Genomic DNA, 21,283 nt, shown 5'->3' on the forward strand with positions numbered 1-21,283 from the left:
ACACAACATATATTAACAGTACACTCCTGATAAAATTCTATTTCTGGTGGCAGAGGAATATTTCTTGAAAGCTCAACAGAGTGCCTCTGAGAAGGAAGTACTAGTGTAGTTCTTTGTTAAGTTTAAAACTCCTTGTATAAATCAAGTGTGAGAAGAGTGACAACATGAAATGTTTTTTTCTTATTCAGACTTGCTGCTCACATGTTTGATTGCTATGGCTGACATGAGCAATTAATGAGCTTTTATCCTTTTGGAGGTCTGTTTACTTAGCAGCACTGGAAAAAAAGTGTTAGTTTGCTGTTGTACAACATCTATAGAATTATTTACAAAATACACCTGTGATACACTTGTGTACACCCCTGAAGCCCATGACACTTCATGGTTGCCAAAGAGCAAACATGGAGAGCAGAGTGATATCCAGCCCAAGATTTATCAGGTAGAAGCTAAAGTATAAGGTCATAATGAGTTGGAAAACTGCTGAATGCGTGCAGTCAGTAGCTGGAAGAAATACCTTACCTGTATTTCTGTAAGATGATACAAAACTTGCTAACAGAATCAAAATCAACAGCAAGATATAACTGTAATATAATACTAAATCAGGTTTAAGGAAAAAATCAACAGCAAACAAGGCTAAATAATGACAGTATTATAGGGGCTCATCAGTTTCCCCTCTAAACCTTTAATCAACTTTTCACAAAAATAAGACATTGAGCTTTTTGAAAAAAAAAATCATCACATGCTTATGACCAAAACCAGACAATCTGGAATATTCTTAATAAATACTTTTTAATGACAGCACCCTTTTTAGAAGATACTGTCCTCTTGTTTGGTGGCTAAATGACATTATAAAGCTCTAGCTTGACCACACACCAATTTGTACTTCTTCCACCTTCTATTGTTTATGTGTGCAGTAAACATATGCAATATGGCCACAGAAATGAAAAATAAAAATATATTGTGCAACCTTAAGTGTGCTTCAAAAGCACTCTGCACTAATCTGTAGGGACTTCAGGTTAACCCTCTGTACAGGGACTGCTGATGGATAATGAAATACAAGGAAACAAAGGTTTTAGGGAGACCAGATCTGGAGACAGGAGCATTCCTGAACCAGAGGAAAAGCATGCATAAATCTTCTGACAATCCAGGGAAGAAAAGTTGGCCAAAAAACAAAACTGTCTTAATTGGAGGCACATGAGATAAGGGGGGGGGGGGGTGGGAAATACACTAATCTCTTACATGATTCTCTGCATATGGCACATGCAATATCAGAGGGAAGAAGGGTAAGCCATCTGCACCTGGGCACAAAGAGGGATCCACACAGTGAATCCGTACAGGCATAAGGAAGACAATTCTCAATGGGCTAAGGGATCAACTCCCTTGTCAGACACATCTGTTGGCAGCCTATGGGAGCATGCTGGAGAATAAGCAGCTGTCTCCTTGGAGCCACCAGCTGCCTTCCCCCCAAAAAGGATTTACCCTGTGCCATTGGTCAGCCTCCAAGTCAAATACAGAAAGCAAAGACAGTAGCAGCCTTGGGCAAAAGAAAAGACAACAGACATCTCCTCCCCACCCCCCTCCAAAACGTCTCCACAACCTAAGCTGTTCTTGTCACAGATAACAGATAGGAAGAGCAGAGAACTTCAGAACAATAGAAGAAAACATGACTTTCTGTGAGGTTTCAGTGATTAAATTAGAAAGAGATACAATCCCATTTCATACAATATTCAATGCTCCAAAGTGATGCTTTTTCCAGGTATCAAAACACATGGCCATACAAACAATTCTGAGCAGCCCAGTGCAAGTGCAAGAATGTCAAATAGGAGAGAGCTCATAAGACAAGAAAAAATGTTTAGTGGCTAGAGGGGCACACAAGTCAATGAATTAAAAACTGCACATGTGTAATTTGGCTAAGAGAGCATACATGCAAAAGGCAGTAAAGGAAAGGATGCAATTATGTGCAGTTATCTGAAGCTTGCCAATACATCAGCAAAGTAAACTGAAGTAGTGCAAGGTATTGAATTTAGGGAGTGAACTTCAAGAGAAAAACAGCATTTTTTTCTGCAATAAGATGGGGTGAGAAGGATTATTAGATTGTGGACTATCTTTTCCTTTCCTTCTCCCAAAGGAACATCAGCATTGGAATTATTTCAAACCGGGAATGAAGAAATACCTAAAATTATCCAATAAATCTTGTGTTAATGGCTTAGGGCAGGTGGATTAGCTGTGACTAAACATGAGGTGCACCCACATCCAGTTCCATGTTTCAGATCAGAACCTATATAACAATGAAAAAGGAAGCCTGCTCCTTCATTGCAGCTGAGACTACAGATTTGTCTCTGTAACAGACGTGTCTGGGGGCAGCTAACTCTCCTTGACTTTGTTGTTTCCATTTGCTCCCTCACTCTACTTCATCATGAATCTGCATGACTTGGTATCACTGCTAGTAAAGGATGCCCTTCGGGAGACTTGCTTCTTCATCTTTACTCTCTGATTTCTGGAACTTGTAGTAAAGGCAGGTGACACTCACTCTCCTTCCCAACCAAATGAGTGTGGTAATAGCAAGAGAAACTTCAGAGTAAGTGAAATCATCTCAGTGGAACCCACAAAAGGCAAAATTAAAATTACCCATCACAACAGCCCCTCCCACATTCACAGATTTATTTAGCCTGAGTAGTAGTAACTTGCATCATCTCCTTGAAAAATAGCCTAACATGGCTTTTCTCTGCCACAAGCACTCATACAGCCATCTGTCCCCCACAAGAGCGCTGAGCAACCCTACCCACAGACAAGGCCACACAGCCTCCCTTGTGTCGTTCCACGAGGAACACCAGCATCCATCAAGCCCTACTTCAGAGACTTCCAAGGCAGCATTTCCCTGTGGCTCTCCAGGGGGCTAGAGGGGAAACACCGCTCGTGGGAGCAGAGCAAACGCACCACGGCCGTGTGGAAGGGCTCTGGGGGCGATGGCAATCTCCGTGAGCGGAGAGGCCGTGACCCGATTGCCCACATCTGTCCTCCCCGTGCCCACGGCCGGCACCTGACAGCAGAGGTGCGCTCGGGGAAGGGTCCCGGTAACGCCGCCTTTGAACGGCACACACCGGGAAAGGAGGAAAAAGAACATCACCTGGGAGTTTTAACCCCTTTAGAAGTAGTCCTCGTTTGTTCCGTGCCCCCTCCCTCGGATGTCAGAGACCCGCGGGTTGCCGCGACCACGTCCCGCTCCCTCCGAGCGCTCCGGCCGGACTCACAATGCCCGTCCTCGCCCGCCCGCCACGGTACCTTGTGCAGGACTCCAGCAACCACCCCCTCCACTTCCCAGCATTACTCGAGCAGTGTTTGCAGGAGCCCTTCCCGCTAGAGCCGTGCCGCCCGGCCTCCCGGCATCAGAAAAGTTGGACAAAGACCATTTTCACCACGCGAGTCGCACCATCCCGGCGGGCCAGCGCCAGCTCCCTCTCGCTCTGCGCCCAACGCCGCTTTGTCCCCCGGCCCCGGGCACAGCCTCTGGCCTCGCTCGACGTCTTTCAAAAAGTCGGATGCTTGTGAGCAGTCCCGATCCTTGCGCTCCCCTCCAGGCCCTTCACTGGGAATGTCCTCTCCCCGCCCAGGTTCCCCCTCCTGCAGGAGTCTCTGTTCCTCTCGCTTCCCAGGATCTGCCTTGTCCCTTTCTCCGGGCTCCTCTCTCTCTCTCTCGCTTTCTCTCCCCCCTCCCTCCCTCCCTTCCTCGCCGTGCCCCTCCTCCATTCTCTCTCCGCCCCCCCGACCTGCTTTCCTTCGCAGAAGCCCAGCGACGGCAAATGGGGGTGGGGGCGCTGCGAGATCCCGCACTCCGAGGCGGCTGCAGCCACTCCTGTCACTTCCGCGGCCATGGCCATCCTGTGTGCCGCACGCCCCGCCGGCTCCCCCGGCCGCCGGCAGCCTCCCCTCGGAGCCGCTCCGCTGGGCGGGTCGCTGGGCGGCACCGGCTTCCCTCCGCGATCCCAGGCTGTGCTGCCGAGCCCCTCCCGCTTCCCCCAGCCAGTCTCTTCCAGAGGGGGATTTTCCAAAAGGGTCTTCCCTCACCGCTTGCTCTCCGGGGATTCCGAGTGTGCCCGCAGCTGTGCCTGCCCCAGCCTCTGCCCAAGCCCCTGCCCCAGCCCCTATCCCTGCCAGGTTCAGGTCAGGAAGGACAGTGTGGCTGCACAAGACTGATCCTTGGTCAGCCTCTCTTGACATTGTTGAAATCCGTGTTACTGTGTGCCATCTCCTGTTGGTCTGTATAACCCAGCCTCAAGTTCGTGCATTTGTGCTTACTTGTACTCCACCTCCAATGCTTTCTCTCTTCTCAGCTCTGGAGAAGCTCCTCTGGAGTGCTGTGTCCAGTTCTGGGCTCCTTAGTCCAAGAGAGACATGGAGTTCCAGGAGCGAGTCCAGTGAGGGGCTACAAAGATTATTAACAGACTGGAGCACCTTTCTTATGAGGAAAGGCTGAAAGAGCTGAGCCTGTTTAGCCTTTAGAAGAGATGTCTGAGAGGGGGCTCATCAATGTCTATAAGTATTTGCAGGGAGGGTGTTGGGGGTGGATCCAGGCTCTTCTCAGTGGTGCCAAGCCACTAGGACACGGGGCAATGGACAGAAACTGATGAACAGGAAGTTCCACCTGAGTACAAGGAAGAACCTCTTCACTGTGCAGGTGACTGAGCACTGTGATGGATTTCCCAGAGAGGTTGTGGAGTTTCCCTCACTGGAGATATTCCAAACCATCTGGACACAATCCTGTGCCGTGTGCTCTGGGATGATCCTGTTTGAGCAGGGAGGTTGGAGCAGATGATCCCTCCCATGATCTCTTTCAACCTGACACATGCTGTGATTCTGTGAAATGTCACAGAGGCGAGGTGCTTCCTTGATTCTAGGTACTGACAAACCTCAGTCATGTGGGTGAATCAAACAGGGTTTCTCAGTTCTTCCAAAAGAGAACCTCACCTTCCAATGTGGAAACAAAGGACTGAAAGCATCTTTCTTGAATAATCTTTCTGGATGTCTCCTGTTTCCTGCCAGTGCAAGAAGAAGAGTGTACCTACTAATTCTGCAAATGTCACTGGGCTGCATACAGAGAAATGCTAGCAGATGAGGCACACAGCATTACCCTCTGCTCGTCCCTACCATTCAGTGAGTTACACAGCTGAGCGGCAGAAAATGAGGGAGGGGGCAGTGAGTTAAACATGGCATGCATTAGGACTGGACGGAAAAGATATCAAAACTTAGTGCCTTACAATTCATAAATGCTTCTGTGATACCACAGAGAAGAATTTTGGCTTCTGTTCCCGAAGTAACTCCCTTTGGCTTGAAGTATGAGCTTCACAACACACACACTAGAAAGTGACTGCGATTCCCTTTCACGTAAGACACTAGTACACATACAAAAGGAAAAAGCACATTAAATAAAGTTCTGCTTAAAAGAAGTACTATCAGCAGACAGTGACACATCTCAGTGCTCAAAAAGCTAGGGCTGGTTTCCACAGAGCACAGCCTTTTCTAGCAGTTCTGTATCTATGCAGAATAACACAAATACCTACTTCTTCCCAGACAGCATAGTTTCTTTCTTAATCCTCTCTGTGGGGGTTTCTAGACACGAATTACAACAGACCTCTTTCCTTCCAACTTCCCTCCCTCTCCCTCTCCCTCTCCCCATCTGATTCTAAAAGAAATTTATTTTAGGAGAAATTGCAGGTATTCAGCTCCTCCTGAAATCTGGTCCTTACTAGCTGGGTAGTACATTTTTGCACATATGTTTTCCTTTCTTCCTCGTTTTACTACTATAAGGAGCATCTGGCCCCTAGAAAGGAGCAGTGGGACTGTACCATTGCACCGGGGTCGGGAAAGAGGTTAACTAGCTGCTTTGTTCAATAGCTGCAGAAACACTTCCTCCCCTTTATGGTAACGGAATATTCCCCCCAAAACCTCCTCCTCCTCCTCCTTCTTGTGGAATGAAAGCCAAGCATGAGTGAACTGCTACACTGAATGGGGAAGTCTGAGAAAAGTTCCTGTGCACGCGTGCACATGCAACATCCAAATCCTCTTTAAAACTTCACCTGGTGAAAGGATGGCTGACAGTCAATCTTTTACAAGGGATTAATTTTTACGCCAGCCTTTAAATGTTTTTTCTCCAGTGTTGCAGCATTTTGCAATGCTGCAGAATTTGTATGTTTAAAAAAAATTTCCAGTTTCTGAAATCTTTCTGCTAGGCAAATTAACACACCCTACCAGGAAACCTCAGCCCTCTCAATATATAAACAACCACAGCTGACATGACAGAAACAGAGAAGAAAAAGCTCTCAATCCCAAACTACCACGCATGGATCGGATTCTCAGGGGAATCTTAAATGTGACAAACCCAGCATATCTCATACAACAGTGGGGCTTCCATGATATAGAGCTGTGATCTCCAAAGAGGACCACATGTACCCCAAAGGGGTATGCAAGGCAACCCATTGGTGTGCAGGAGGAAAGTAATAGAACTTCCGTAGAACATAATTTATAAATAAGTAAATATATGTATAATGGGGGTGTATGCTAAAGCCTTTTACCAAGAGGGATACGTGATCAAGAAAGTTTGGAGACATTGATAAAGGCAATCATGTACTCAAAATTACACAGACATTCATTTTATAGACACGATCCCACACAATAGTGAGTTTCAAATGTCCAGACACACAAACAGATCTCATAATATTTAAAGTTGCAGTTATTAAAACAATGGTCAGAGCAGCAAAGCATAATTCATTTATCAAATACTCTCCTCACTGTGTGAAACGTGTTAGGTCTTGAAGAGAAAAGAATTGGAATGTGCGGGGCAGACCACACAAACCAAAGAGAAGAAAACCACCCATGAGAGAATAGCTGAGGAGGATAAAAGGGAGGGGTGAGGCTAAGACAAGGGGAATAGAGTTTCAAAGAAAAAGGAGAGAAGAAGGAGGGTAAGAGTAAGAGAGGTGGGAGACAGAGGTAGAGAAAGCAAGATACACACAGAGCAACTATAAAAGACAGACAAGGAAAGAAAGGGATCTGAAGAAGAAAGGGAGGAGCTGGGAACAGCAAATAGAATAGCAGGCAAAGCAAAGAATAAGAAGGGTACTATTTATACATGAGAGGACATGTTTGACAAGCAGTTTTGAAGCAGTACTGTTTAGTGGATAAAATCTTCAAGAAGATTTTTTCAAGGCCAGATTTATCACTGCAACTGTCTGAAATAGCACATTTTCCTTCACAGATTTCTGAAAAATAATCATACAGATCAGTAAACTAAAACCTTATAATATCCATCTGGATATCCTATATCCAAAGCCTTGTTGTTTTGTTTGTTGCTGTGTTTGTTGAAGTACAAAGGTATTTTCTCCCTAAGAAACTTGGCACAAAAAGAGGAGAAGCTTACAGAAAATTAATAAGAGATAACTGAAGATAATTTGGGGAAGCATAGAAGTGCAAAGGATTCAGGGGCAGCTCAAGATGGAATGTGAAAAACCAGACCCTGCACCTTTACAGTCTCCACACTGGCTCTTGGCAACCACCAGTATACAGTCATGCTTTTATTTTTTTTTTTTTAAATCTTTATCACAAATAATGAGATTTTTTTACCAGAAAGAAGGCTTCTGAGTCTCAGCTCTCCCTTGAAATAAGCAGTGTTCTTCTGCTTACAGACCAGGCTTATTCTCTGCTTTGTTCCTTCTTTGCCATCATTCATTTCTGCTTAGCGCTTTGCTTATGAGCTTTAATGGAAATAAATGTCAGAGAGGAGAAAAAACACAATCTACATTAGCTGACTATTCACCCACCTGTATTTTTAATTATTATTTTCATTAAGTATGTGTATCAGTTGTTATGAAAATTATCTTCCTTGACTATTATATCAACCAATCTTTATAATGTAACTGTGTATTAATTTTGTTAACATGTACTATTTCACATTGTACACTGTATTGTCACAAAGTTCTGAAATTTTACTGAAGTTAATATTGCTCCTGCTCAAGTAAATGAAACTAAAGGGTAACCTATTCCTGGAAATACGGACTTTGACAACCAAGATAACAGTAGCATCCTAGACCACATCTTCCCAGCATCTTCTGGCATCAGAGCAAGTAATTATAGCAAGACTGAATCCAGGGATGTCTGGATCAACAGATAAGCAGTAAGAATTCTGCAAAAATGCATGTGCTTTGCAGAGATTTACTGTTATTAATAATCAGTAATGTGGGTGTAAGTGATTAGTCAAATCATGTATTACCTGAATGTTTGAAGGGTATAAGAATTGTGTGTAAAACCACATTCAGGTTGCCCCAATTTGGCTGGGACACCTCATGCACGTGAATTAACATTTGCCCATTGTAATTCTATGCTTTGCATCCTGCTTCTCTCCTCAGTTGGCATGGGCCGGTTGCAAATTTTTATTACAGTCTCAAAGGGGAAGAAACAGCTAAACTTGCGCCAGTTCACTAGAGCTGCAGTCTAAGTATCTGTTTATCTATCCATTTTCCAGCATCCTCCCTATGAAACCTGAGTGTTCTAGCACACTCATCACACAGACTGAGTGCCAGTGCTCATCATGCTGACAGCCAGAGGGAAAAACAGTCATTTTTGCTTTGGACCAGGATTTGGGTAACTTTAAAAAGAGAAGTGGCTGCCTGAGAATCCATGACTGGTTTTACAATAAACCTTGTTCCTTGCTGGGACTGGACACTATTTAGTCAATTCTGTGCAGACCCGCAGTCCAGCTGTGTAAGTTCAATACTGCTGCTAGGTTTTACCTGAATGCCCAGACCTTGTAAATTAATTTTTTGCTTACGGGAACATGAGACACTACAGGGTTTCTGAAGCTGCTAAAGGGAGAAAAAGTAAAATTCATGAGCTCTGCAGCCATGGCTCAGGAACAGAAATGTGCAGTTAGAGAGATGTAAAGTTATTTTGTATATGTTGTTATTAAAGTCCTATGAACTCTCTAGAAATTATGAATGTATAGGTATATCTTATGAACTTGTTGTGAACTTGTATGTTTTACAAGTTCTCCTCTATATTCTGTAAAGCACCTGAGACTAGCCCTGTCTATCTGCTGATCCATGTTGATCCAAGCTTCACTCACTTCCTTTCTAATTTCTACTTGTGAAAACCAGAAACTACAAACTCCTTTTGGAATAGCACAGATAAAGTATCACTGTATTTTTTTCAGTATTGTCTGTTTGACTTGGAAGGAAGAGGGGCTCAAGTAAACTGCAATTATCCTACTGTTCTGTTGCTTCCATAAGAATGTTTGGAAATATTCCATGCTTTAAGGAGATCTGTGCTAGATTCGGGTGACTGTTGCTCATCTGAAGAATGACTCTAGAAAGCTGCAGAAGATTGCAAAAAGCTCTGTTTTCAGTTGCATGCTTATGCTCTAGTGGAAAAAATGGACCGACAGTTACGTAGATGGAAAGGGAAGTTGCACATCCTAAGTGCCCTGGGATTTAAGCAAAATTGCCCAGCTAAAAAGATCACATAACATACAACTTATTCTTGGAAGCCCTGTAGAAAAATAAGGACATTAAGTTACTGGTATTGAAAGGCAGAGAGGTGAAGGCTTCACACCCTCAGGAAGATGAAAGGAATGGAGCTGAGCTTCTGTGAGACAACGTGAGGTACCCACAGGAGTTTTCTTTTTGGCTGCCAAAGAGGGTGACTGGTGCCACCCTATGTCGAGACCCGTCAGTAAAAGTCTGTGAGCCTGCTCAAACTTGCAGCAAGGGGTTACATAAATGACTGTCTTTCTCATTTAGCTCTTGGTGAAAAATGGGTAGGAAAGGAGAACTACAAATTTAGTTGGGAATAAAATTATTTATTTTCTTTCAGAGAGAAAAAGAACGTGGGAAGTGTTAAAGCAATTTTGTTTAGCATGAAGCTCCACTTAATATAATTATTCCAGGAGTTTTTCAGAGAAGGGAATGAATGGCTGGATACATCTCCTGGCAGAAAAAGTGTTTCATGAGCAGAACCAGTCTGTATCCTGGCAGTTCCCGGGTCTCAGACTGAGCCAGCTTCTTCCCAAGCAATACTTAATTACTTGTAAGATGTGGAAACATCTCAACAGAAAAATTAATTTCTCATTCAATCTCCCATGCACAGACTGGCATATTCAGGAACCCAGAAGTGGCAACATATTTCTAGAAAACAGTTTAAAAGCATTGTAGTGCAAAATGGGAATTTACTTCTAAGGGTGTAGTCCCACAGATACTTCAACCCCACAAGAATAAGAACCTCTACAGAGACAGATGACATTACACTCTTTTTTTCTCTGCCCTTTCCTCATCACCTTCCCTGTGCTATCAGCAAACATTTGTGCAGTGATCTGGATCAAGGACCTGATCTGTCTGAAAACTAATTCATCAAAAATTAAATGCACAAATTTGGTGTACATGTAGGAGACTTTATGGAATTGAATAAAATGCTACAGCTAGAAGATGGATGGGAAAGCAAAGGGTGGGCAGGTTGGGGAGGGACAGTCAAGAGAGTTGATGTTTGTTTTAAGTGGCCATATGCCAGTCCCCAGAGTATGAGGCCTTTGAAACTGAGTATCCCATAACAGGGATGTGTTTTCAGTACCCCTTGCTGTTGCAGTCTGTGTATGAAACGGTTCTCTTCCCACCAAAAATAAAGCTGCAAAAAAAAGAAAGAAAGAAAATTGCTAAGAAACTATGCAAGAAAATAAAGCTAAACTTGAAAATGCCTCCAGAAATTGTTAAAATGCCCCTGTTGAGTAAATCTGTAAAACACTGAGGGAGTGCAGGTGTGAAGTCACATATGCAAAGAGTAACATGCAAAGAGTAATCCCCCTATGCATTAGGCAGCACAGCTGCAGAAGGTGAGTAAGCACCTTGAAGGTAACAAAAGCAATGAACAACTGCTTATCTTCATCATGTTGGGAGTAATCTATTATAGTCACATCAGCTCTCCTGCTTATCACCCTGAATCACAGAATTATAGAATCACAGGATATCTTGAGTTGGAAGGGACCCATAAGGATCATTGAGTCCAACCCCCTGCTCCTCACAGGACTGCCTAAATCTAAACCATATGACTTAAGTGCTCCTTGAACTCCAACAAGCTTGGGGCCAAGACCGCTTCCCTAGGGAGCATGTTCCAGTGACCAACAGTGCTCTCAGTGAGGGAAATCTTCCTAATGTCCAATATAAACTTCCCCTAACACAGCTTCATATAATTTCAGTGGAATGAAAAGACAATCAAAATGTCTTTATAAATACATCAGCAACAAATGGAGGGCTAAGGAGAATCTCCATCCTTTACTGGATGCTGCAGGGGCAAACATAGTGACAAAGAATGAGGAAAAGGTACATAACAGACCCTCCTTGCCTCAGTCCTTATTAGCAAGACCAGTTGTTCTTCAGGTACCCAGCTCTCTGAGATGGAAGGCAGGGAGCAGAATTCACTCCCCATAACCCCCCATAATCCAATGGAAATGCTCAGTGACCTGCTGCAGATACACACAGCACTTTGGGTCCAGATGGGATCCACCTGAGGGACCTGAATCACCAGGGAGGGCCCAGGTGACTGGATGCTGACAAATGTGACGCCCATCCAAAAGAAGGGCCAGAAGGAAGATCCAGGGAACTACAGACCTGTCAGGCTGAGCTCAGTGCCTGGGGAGGTCATGGAACAGCTCATCCTGAGTGCCATCACACAGCGTGTGCAGGGCAGCCAGGGATTCAAGCCCAGCCAGGATGGATTTAGGAAAGGCAGGTCCTTCTTGACCAACCCGATCTCCTTCCATGACAGGGTGCTTAGTGGATGAGGGAAAGGCAGTGGATGTTTTCTTCTACCTGAACTTCAATAAAGCCTTTGACACCATTTCCCACAACATTTTTTTGGGAGAAGCTGGCTGCTTATCACTTAGACAGGCATACTTTTCACTGGGTTAAAAACTGGCTGTATGGCTGGGCCCAGGAAGTGGTGGTGAAAGGAGTTGTGTCCAGTTGGCAGTTGGTCACCAGTGGGGTTCCCCAGAGCTCAGTATTGGGGCCAGTCCTGTTTAATATCTTTACTGATGATCTGGGCAAAGGGATCAAAGGCATCCTCAGTCAGTTCGCAGGATATACCAGGCAGAGTGGGAGTGTTGACCTGCAGGAGGGCAGGAGAGCTCTGCAGAGGGATCTGGACAGGCTGGATCGATGGGCTGAGGCCAATTGTGTGAGGTTCAATAAGGCTGAGTGCGGAGTCCTGCACTTAGGTCACAACCTGCAGAGTTACAGGCTTGGAACAGAGTGAAAGGAATGTGGCCCAGAGTAAAAGGACCTGGGGGTGTGGCTGAACAGGAACTGGCAGTGTGCCCAGGTGGCCAAGAAGGCCAATGGTACCTGGCCTGTATGATCAATACTGTGGCCAGCAGCGCCAGGGCAGCGATCATCCCCTATCTCCTTGGCACTGGTGAGGCTACACTTCAAATCCTGTGTTCAGTGCTGGGCCCCGCACTACAAGAGAAACACTGAGGTGCTGGAACAAGTCCAGAGAAGGGCAACAGAGCTGGTGCAGCACAAATCCTGTGAGGAGCTGCTGAGGCAGCTGGTGTTGTTTGGCCTGGAGAAAAGGAGACTCAGGGGGACCTTAACACACTCCATATCTGCCTGAAAGGAGGGTGTAGCCAGGTGGGGGTGAGTCTATTTTTCCATGTAATAAGCAACAGGACAAGAGGAAACAATCTCGAGTTGTGCCAGGGCAGGTTTAGATTGGAAATTAAGGAAGATTTGTTCACCAAAAGATTTATCAAACACTGGAACAGGCTGTCCAGGAAAGTGGATGAGTCACCATCCCTGGAGGCATTTAAAATGCAAATGTGGCAATTGGGGACATGTCTTAGACACAAACTTGGCAGCATTGGGTTTATGGTTGGATTTGGTGATCTTAAAGGTCTTTTTCAACCTTAATGATTCTAGATTTCCTTGTGTCCAATCTTTGGTCACCAGAGAGAGAAAATCAGCACCTCCCACTCTATTTAGCCCATGAGGAAGCTTTCTTTAGGCTGAACAAACCAAGTGACCTCTGTCTCTGGAGACCTTTCTTCATCTTGGTTGCCTTTCTCTGGACACACTCTAATAATCTGATGTTCCTGTTACATTGTGGTGCCCAAAACTGCACACAGAACTTGAGGTGAGGTCACATCAATGCAGAGCAGAGCAGGACAATCCCCTCTCTTGCCTGGCTGGTGATGCTGTGCCTGATGCACCCCTGGACCCAGTTAGCCCTTTTGTCTGCCAGGACACTCCTGACTCATATTCCACTTGCCATCAACCCAAACCATCATATCCCTTTCTACAGGGCTCTCCAGCCTCTCATCCCCCAGGTTGTATGTATTAGAGTCCAGGCGGTGAACAGAGACGACTAAGATTTGTGAAAAAGGTACAAAAAAGAATTGAAGAAAACCATGAAATAGGGAGTGTAATTTTGAACTAGAGCTCAGGAGAGTAGAGAACGTGTTTGAGAACAAGTAATATATTCGTCCTTGCGCTGAAGTCTGAACACAGACTGAAGATACTGTGTGGGGGGCCTAGCATTTCTCGGGCTCTTCCAGGCGAGCACGGAACGGAGCTCCGGCTGGCTGTGGGTGTACGGTCACCCGGGCGGGCCATTTCGGGGCGCCCCTTCCCGCGGCGGCGCGCTGCGTGCGGCTGTGCGGCTGAGCAGTGCCGCCCGGTGGCCAGAGCTGGTACTGCACCCCAACGCGCCGGCTCGGCGCCACAGAGCTCCGCTCGTCCCTCGCGTTTAGCAGAGCCGGGCCTATAAAAGCATCGCGTATTCAAATGTTAGAAATAAAAGAAAAACATAAAAACTTGGGACAGTACTAGCCCTCTCCTTTTTTGGGTCATCGCTAGCACTGCACAGTTCAGGGTACTGAAGTCGGTAGGGAAAGTAATTTGAAACTACCTACATAATCTCTAGCATTTCAGGGATACCCACGAATTCTAAGTGACTGTGACTGATCAATAACCATTAACTACTACCCTGACGGGCTTTTCTCTGCTGCAGAAAGTGTCTTGAAGCAGTGGGTGCTCGCTGTTTAAAGTCATCACTATCCTACTGACACTGTGATGCTACACGTGGTTTAAGTAAGTATTTTTTTTTCCAAGTCTATGATTTCCTCTGTAAAGTGTATTGAAGCTGTACTCCTTCAGCCAAGACAGTCAGATTCCTGAGTGCATCAATAAGTTTTAATTGTTCTAGACAAGCTCACCTGCACTATCCAACAATGCAGTTTCTGTCCCTTGCCCCAAAAGCTGTATGTCAAATGTCAGCACACATCACTTGTATAAACAATGTCGTGAGCAGGTCTTCACCTGTGTTGTTGGTAAGATGGGTGAAATGCACCATTGGCCTGCAGATTCTGCCTTGCATTTGTCGTTAGAAAAAAGCTCCAGAGATCTTTTAGGGACCATATTTACAAACTGGCTGTTCTCATGTTGGCAGTCTTCTGCTGGCTCTCTAAAGGCTTTCTCTCCCACTTAGTGACCACTGCATTGATGCATAAATGCTTGAGAGTATTTTAAAGCCAGAGTGTCATTCAGGGAAGGCCAGCTTAAGGTTTTTGTCACTGACACAAGTGGCTATGTTACATTGCCAAAATATAGACATTTTTCTCAGATTCCATTAGCGTTACTGAGACAATAAATCAGTCCTTGTACAGGCAAGAGCAGGGGAATGTAATCTTAAAAAAACCTGTAGGTTTTATGGAAAGTGTCATGGAACTACTTCTGCAAGGTTTATCAGTTAGAGTCAGGCTTGTGAAGACCCATATGTGGTTGGTTCTACCTGTACTGCAGCTCACTTGCTGCATAATAAAAGATGAACAGTTTTGACAAACTATAACCAAGTGAATAATAAAGAGTTGCGGGGGCGGGGGGGGGGGTGTGTAAAAAAAAAATTAGGAACTTGCTGTTGTGATTTGCAGCAAGATTGGACAGATCATAAAAAAAAATAAAAATAGCGTGCATGCAAAATGTGTTGTACAGTTGTTGTTTCATTACAGCTGATTATGTGTCTGCTCAGAGAGGACATAGCAAATAGCTTTTCTGGGAACAAAATGCAGGTGAGGAAGAGGACACCTCTCCTAAAGCAGGTAATGAAGGCTGCTTGCAGTGAGCTGCTTTCTGGTTTCACATTCAACAATGTGATGTGGTTGAAAGATTTCTGTCTGTAACTGCAAGTTTGCATCCTCGACTAAGAATTCTCCAGCTCAGAGAAAAAAATATCTTCACGAAAATGCTGTGACTTCAGATAAATGCAAGACTGTATTTGAGGGTCAGTTCTTAAACTGTGGCCTGTAAAGAAAGTAAAGCTGTTTTGTCCACAGTAAGGTGGGTTTGCTTTTTTCTCCAGAAATAAACTAGCCTAATGTCTTGCTTCTACCTCAGTGTCCTAGGGACAGACCTTAATTACCCAAAGTACCTGTCTTTTGCTTTCTACAAGTCCATTTTTTTTTTCATTCACATTTATCCTAAAACACAACCTGTGTCAATCTGCCTTACAATGAGTCTGTGCTGGTCTAATCAGGCAGTCTGGTATTTCTACCTACTGACTTTCTGTCATTCCCTTCATATGAAGTGCTTTTTAATGAACTGCTGAAATTCTTCATTTTCCTGGACTGAGCTACTGCCTTACCAAGAATAAATCAATAAATGTTTTGAGCCAATCATTTAAAAGGAGAGGAAGTTGCCACATGCAAAGAGGTTCATGCAGTTGGTTCAGGGTTCAGCATCCTATACTCAAAGAAAATAAATTAATGTGAAAAATTGTAAAGAACAGAAATTAATGTGAAAAATTCATGTTTAAGGTGTGTTCGTGTTTAAGATTGATGTTTAATTCATGTTTAAGGTTCCATCTCTTCTTTCAAAGATGGAACATAACCCATAAAAGGAATACTCCAGGAAAATCGGACCGATTTCATAACCAGTTTTTCAGTAATTATCTGGTAAAATGATTCTGTGGAAGTAGAATGTTTGAAAAAGCACCACAGGAAAAGTATTAACTTCAGATTTTTCAGAAAATTGAAAAAAATCATTTAAAAGGGGGAACTGGGAATAAAGGGAGAGTCCACAGCATAACCAAATAACAAATCCAGACAAATAAATTAATGGAGACTGGAAAAAGAGAGGTTTTGTAGGGAAAAATAAAATCCAGACAACAGATAGAACATCTGGCTTCCAAGTGCCTGATATCTCTTGCTGGCATAAGTGCAGTTGCAGGACAGGAAAATGATGACATGGTTGTTGTTGTTGTTGTTTCTCTTTACAGCTGCTGAATGTAAGAACACACTGGAGCTGTCAGGACCAAGAGGTGTGTTTGTTTAAAAACGGGACCACACTCCCGGTACTAAAAGTGATTTCAGCATTGATTGTAATAAAAAAAGAAAGGCCTAAAGCAAGGGGGCTCGCGGGCTGAGCAGGAGCGTTCCTGTCGAGGATGCTGCAGCGCCAACGCTGGGTCTTCTGAGCAGCGATATCCCCACATTCCAGATGGAGCGACACAAGGTTCAGTAGATCAGAAGCCCCCTTTTTATCCTGTGGGGTTTTTTTTTGTGGTTTTTGTTTTTGTTTTTGTTTTTTTTGTTTTTTTGTTTGTTTGTGGTTTTTTTTTTTTTTTTTTTTTTTTTTTTTTTTTTTTTTTTTGTTGTTCCTTTGGGTCAGAAGCCCCATTTTTATCATGTTTTTTTGTTCCTTTGGATGGGTTTCTTTTTGGATCCTTCATTTGCATGAAGGTTTAAGGCGCTTGATTGGCCCATTACAGTTCTGTCCAGGCTGGCTCGTTTCGCTTGGGGGTGGTGCACTTTACTTAGGTGTAATACGGTACGTGAGTACCGTATTTCTGACAACTACCCCTTTAAACCCCTTTTACCATAACCAAACTAACAGTACATGCTTGACAACTATCAACTATTTTACAATAGTTTCTAACCTATTTTTAACAGTTTTCTCTTTTTTCCCCTCCTTCTTTCAGGTGAGTTCTGTCAGACATTTTGGTAGCCTCCCTGTTTAGTTTTTCAGCTCCAGGGATCATCAGTCCAGCTTCTTGGAGAGCCGCAGTGGCAACGTTCCCATGAAGCAGCAGCCGGCCCGTGAGAAAGCTTTCCCAGCGCCGGTGCTGTGTGCCGCTAGGACAGTGCGAGCATCCCGCACAAACGTGGCACGGCTGCTCGGCAGAAGAGGCAGCTGCTAGAGAGCACACGGAGTTTTATCAGCAGTGACACCTGTTAAAAATAGGTTAGAAACTATTGTAAAATAGTTGATAGTTGTCAAGCATGTACTGTTAGTTTGGTTATGGTAAAAGGGGTTTAAAGGGGTAGTTGTCAGAAACACGGTACTCACGTACCGTATTACACCTAAGTAAAGTGCACCACCCCCAAGCGAAACGAGCCAGCCTGGACAGAACTGTAATGGGCCAATCAAGCGCCTTAAACCTTCATGCAAATGAAGGATCCAAAAAGAAACCCACCCAAAGGGACAAAAAACAGGATTAAAAATGGAGCATCTGACCCACTGAACCTGTGCCGCTCCACCTAGAGCGTCAGGGACATCGCTGCTCAGAAGACTCAGCGCTGGCGCTGCAGCATCCTCGACGGGAACGCTCCTGCTCAGCCCGCGGGCCCCCATGCTTTAGGCCTTTCTTTTTTATTACAGTAAATGCTGAAATCACTTTTAGTACCGGGAGTGTGGTCCCGTTTATAACAACGCCAGAGGTGTGTTACTGGTGCCTGGAGCCTCATGCTGAAAACACATGAAAACACAGCTCTTGCACAGAGCTCTTTACGGGCTGAGCAGAGCTGGGCTGGTTTCAGCTGGCACTTCCCACCCTCTCTCAAGGGAGGTGCCCCGGGCTGCTTCCTGATAAATACGGGCTGTTTACCTTTTGTTAATCCTGGAAGCCGAATGAAAAAGGAACTTTTCATTAGTAAAGTCTTTTCAGAGGTTTGATTTCAGATCACAAGTATCATTACTCCCAAGTTTCAAAGAAAATTCTTTGAAATACTTCTTTCTTAATCAAAAGGCTTTTTACTGATTTTTTCCAGTATCTCTGATAAGTTTTGTATGTTTTTGCATTGCTATTTTACACATAAAAGTAAGATTCACTGGAAAATATAAAACTGCCTTCTCCTTGAGACTGTTCTTAAAACCTGCATTTTCAGGATGTATGGAATGTGGTTCATCCACCTCAGTCTAAGGAATGCTCATCAGTGAGAAATCCATGGAAAGGTGAGCCCTCAAGTGTGTTCATGCCCTAGGGGAAGGGGAAGGAAATAGGATCAGCTCACAATCAGTTTAATTGTGTGTGGGAGGGACAATTTCTTTTGACTCACCCTGCACTGAGATTTTATTAATGAATAGGGAACAGGTTGTTCTTAAATCTTGTTTAGGCATTGTGCCTGTTCACTAAAATCCTGCTCAGGAGCTGGCTGGCACAGCTTGTGCTGAGGCCTGATGAATGCTGGGGGCAGACACTAGGTCAAAGAGAGAGCACCAGTAGGCAGGACAGGTGCCCAGAAAGGGCAAAGGGCCATTTTGCAGCCATTGTCAACTGCAGATCCCTGGCACCTGCAGCCATCTTCTCCGTCTGTCACTTTCTGCACAATCTGCTAATTTATGAAAATGATTTAGACCAAACCTTCCGGATGGAAGATATAAAACCATCAGCTTACTCAGAGTACATTTGGAGCAGACACAATAGCAGCTGGATTGCCGGTGTTTCACAGGGGATACCCAAAGCCTGATGGAAGAGGAAGGATGAACATTCTCGCTATCGGCTAGATGACTAATTGATTTATTTTTTCCTTGTAAGGTTATGAATTAACAATTATGGGTTCCAAGATTTGAAACCATATAATTTGAATGCTGAATAAGTGAATTCCTGTGATAGACTAGTCTAGGCAAAAGGGGGTTGAGCCTCTGTTTTGCAGCCCCCGGCTGCATTTCTTTATGAGCTTATGAAATAAAATTTAGATCACAGGTATTTTATTCTGTAAATTTGAGATATCCTAATGGACCATGGCCAGACATTTAATTTGACAGCACCTGACAACATTGAATATGTCCTAATGCTGTTCCATCTGCAGTCTTTTCTAGAGAGGCTTGACATTTCCCCTCAGATTGAGGAAAACTAAAGGGTAAATAATGCATAAGATCTTGTTTTAGGGACAGAAAAATGTTGAAAATTTTCAAGTAGAAAAAACAAGTATAAATAACATCTACCCTGGTCTGCTTTATGAGAGAAAAACTAATGTCTTTACACACAGTTTGATGGGTGAAGGTATGGGTGTTAACATCTTTGAAACGGGTCTGAATGTCTCTACTGACTGAGGGCAGCAGGTTTGTTGCAGAGCCCTGACACCTTGGCTCCTGAAACAGACACGGGTCTGCACAAGCCTGAAATTCTGAGCTTTGGGGTAGAACAGTAGGTTCAAGGGGGCAGGATGTGGTAGGTGGTTCGGGAAGGCTGAACCTTCCTAATGCCTCGGCAATGGGGAAAGGAAGGGGGAAACGCGCAGCCGGGAGTTTAGGATCAAGGGAGGCTGCGCCCTCCGAAACGTGGAGAGAGAAAACCCTGCGGGTGTGTGCCCCAGTGGACTCTCCCCCTTAATTCAAATAAAGCTGAAGGACTCTTCTGTCTCCTGTTTGGACATAAACCTCTGGGGTTTGTGGATCTTCCTGAAAATTATACCAGTTTTTTAGCATAAATAAACTTTGTCTTCTGCTTTCTTTTAGAGTATCTTAATTCAAGTTTAACTATAGTGAATAATATGAACAGGAAAATAACCTTTAACCCTACTGCTCTTAGAAGTTCAGCCTAGTTCTTCTTAAATCATCATATAGAACTGCAGAAATAAGAGATTAATCAATTTCTAGTCTTTTATATTCCTATTTATCTGCATATACTAATTTATTGACATATATTTGATACTAACTTTATATCACAGTTTGAGAGAAAATTGTGTTACCACATTTTGCATGTACATTAACATACGTTCATTCCTATAATCACATTGTTGCCCAAACTCTTTTTCAGCTTCACTAAAAAGCTTCAATAGCTTGTAAAGAAAATGTAATAAGGGTTTTTCTTTGGATTTAAGTATATTTGTTAAAGTCAATAGTGTTAAAGCAATGGAGAAGCTCACATATATCTTCGTGATGGACATTTATCAATGCTTATTGTAAATCCTTTATCTTTCTCTATGAAAAAGTCTAGATACTCAAGTTTTCAAATGGAATAGAAAAGTTTATTTGTACTTTATTGTCCTGGTTTCAGCTGGGGTAGAGTTAATTTCCTTCCTAGCTGTTGCAGTGCTGCATTTTGGATTTGGAAAGAGAATGGTGTTGGTAACACACTAATGTTTTGGTTTTTTGCTTTATCCTGAGTCAAGGACTTCTTTCTTTTTCCGTGACTCATGCTCTGCCAGTGAGGAAGTACACAAAAGAAGCTGGGAGGGAGCATAGCTGGGACAGTGGACCCAAACTGACCAGAGTCATGCCCAGTATTTAAACTGGAGGGGAGTTAATGGAACCACAGCCAGTCTGGGGTTGGGAAGTGAGGTCTGGCATGGGTCAGAGCTTGGTGAGCAATTGCATTGCAATGGTGAGTGCATCACTCATTTGTTTTATTATTATTAATACTAATTTTTATTATATTTGACTTTATTTTCAATTACTAAATGGCTCTTATCTCAACATACAAGTTTTACTTTGATTCTCCTCCCCATTCCACCGGGGGAGGTGTGGGGGAAAAGGAGGGAGGTTAGTGGCCATGTGCTGTTTCATCTCCAGCTGAGCTTAAACCCACAACAGTCCTTTTTTGCCAAAGTGGGGCATGAAGGGTTGAGATAAGGACAGATCTAACCAGAGCGTGTTGTGAGATTTTTTTTGCAATAAGTACTTTGATTACCAACACAACATCAAATATCACTACAAATAAAGGTGCTTATGGACTTAACTGTTATTTATGATTCCCATCTTCTTTCCTGGAGAAGAAGTGTGTTCAAGCAATCAAGCAAGTATAACTAACTGCATGAGTTCTTTTCTCAGGATGTGATAAGAATTATGAAATATAACCGGGTTTGTGTACATTGTTGCACAGTGAAAGTGGCCTGATGGATTATGCTCCTCAAACTAAAAAAAAAAAAAAAAAAAAAAAACCAAACAAAAAACCAACGTTATTAATGTCAGTCAGATTCAACCACCCTTCCCCTCCATGTTTAACTGTTCACAGAATCAGCTTCTCGGTCATT

At 43.7% G+C, this 21,283-nt stretch overlaps 1 protein-coding gene across 2 annotated transcripts in view; it reads right to left on the minus strand.

Annotated features, from left to right (window-relative positions):
• Window positions 1–3,855, minus strand: part of EPHB6 (EPH receptor B6) — a 67,187-nt gene extending 63,332 nt beyond the window's left edge. The window contains exon 1 of one of the 2 annotated variants that reach the window (XM_053970655.1): window positions 3,765–3,855. The gene's annotated coding sequence lies outside the window, so the exon portion shown is untranslated. Of the gene's footprint in view, window positions 1–3,427; window positions 3,622–3,764 lie in introns of those variants that run through there. The other variant, XM_053970656.1, reaches the window with a different exon arrangement.
• Window positions 3,856–21,283: the final 17,428 nt, after the last annotated feature.

This window comes from Vidua macroura, chromosome 2 (assembly GCF_024509145.1).
Source record: "Vidua macroura isolate BioBank_ID:100142 chromosome 2, ASM2450914v1, whole genome shotgun sequence".
NCBI lineage: Eukaryota > Metazoa > Chordata > Aves > Passeriformes > Viduidae > Vidua > Vidua macroura.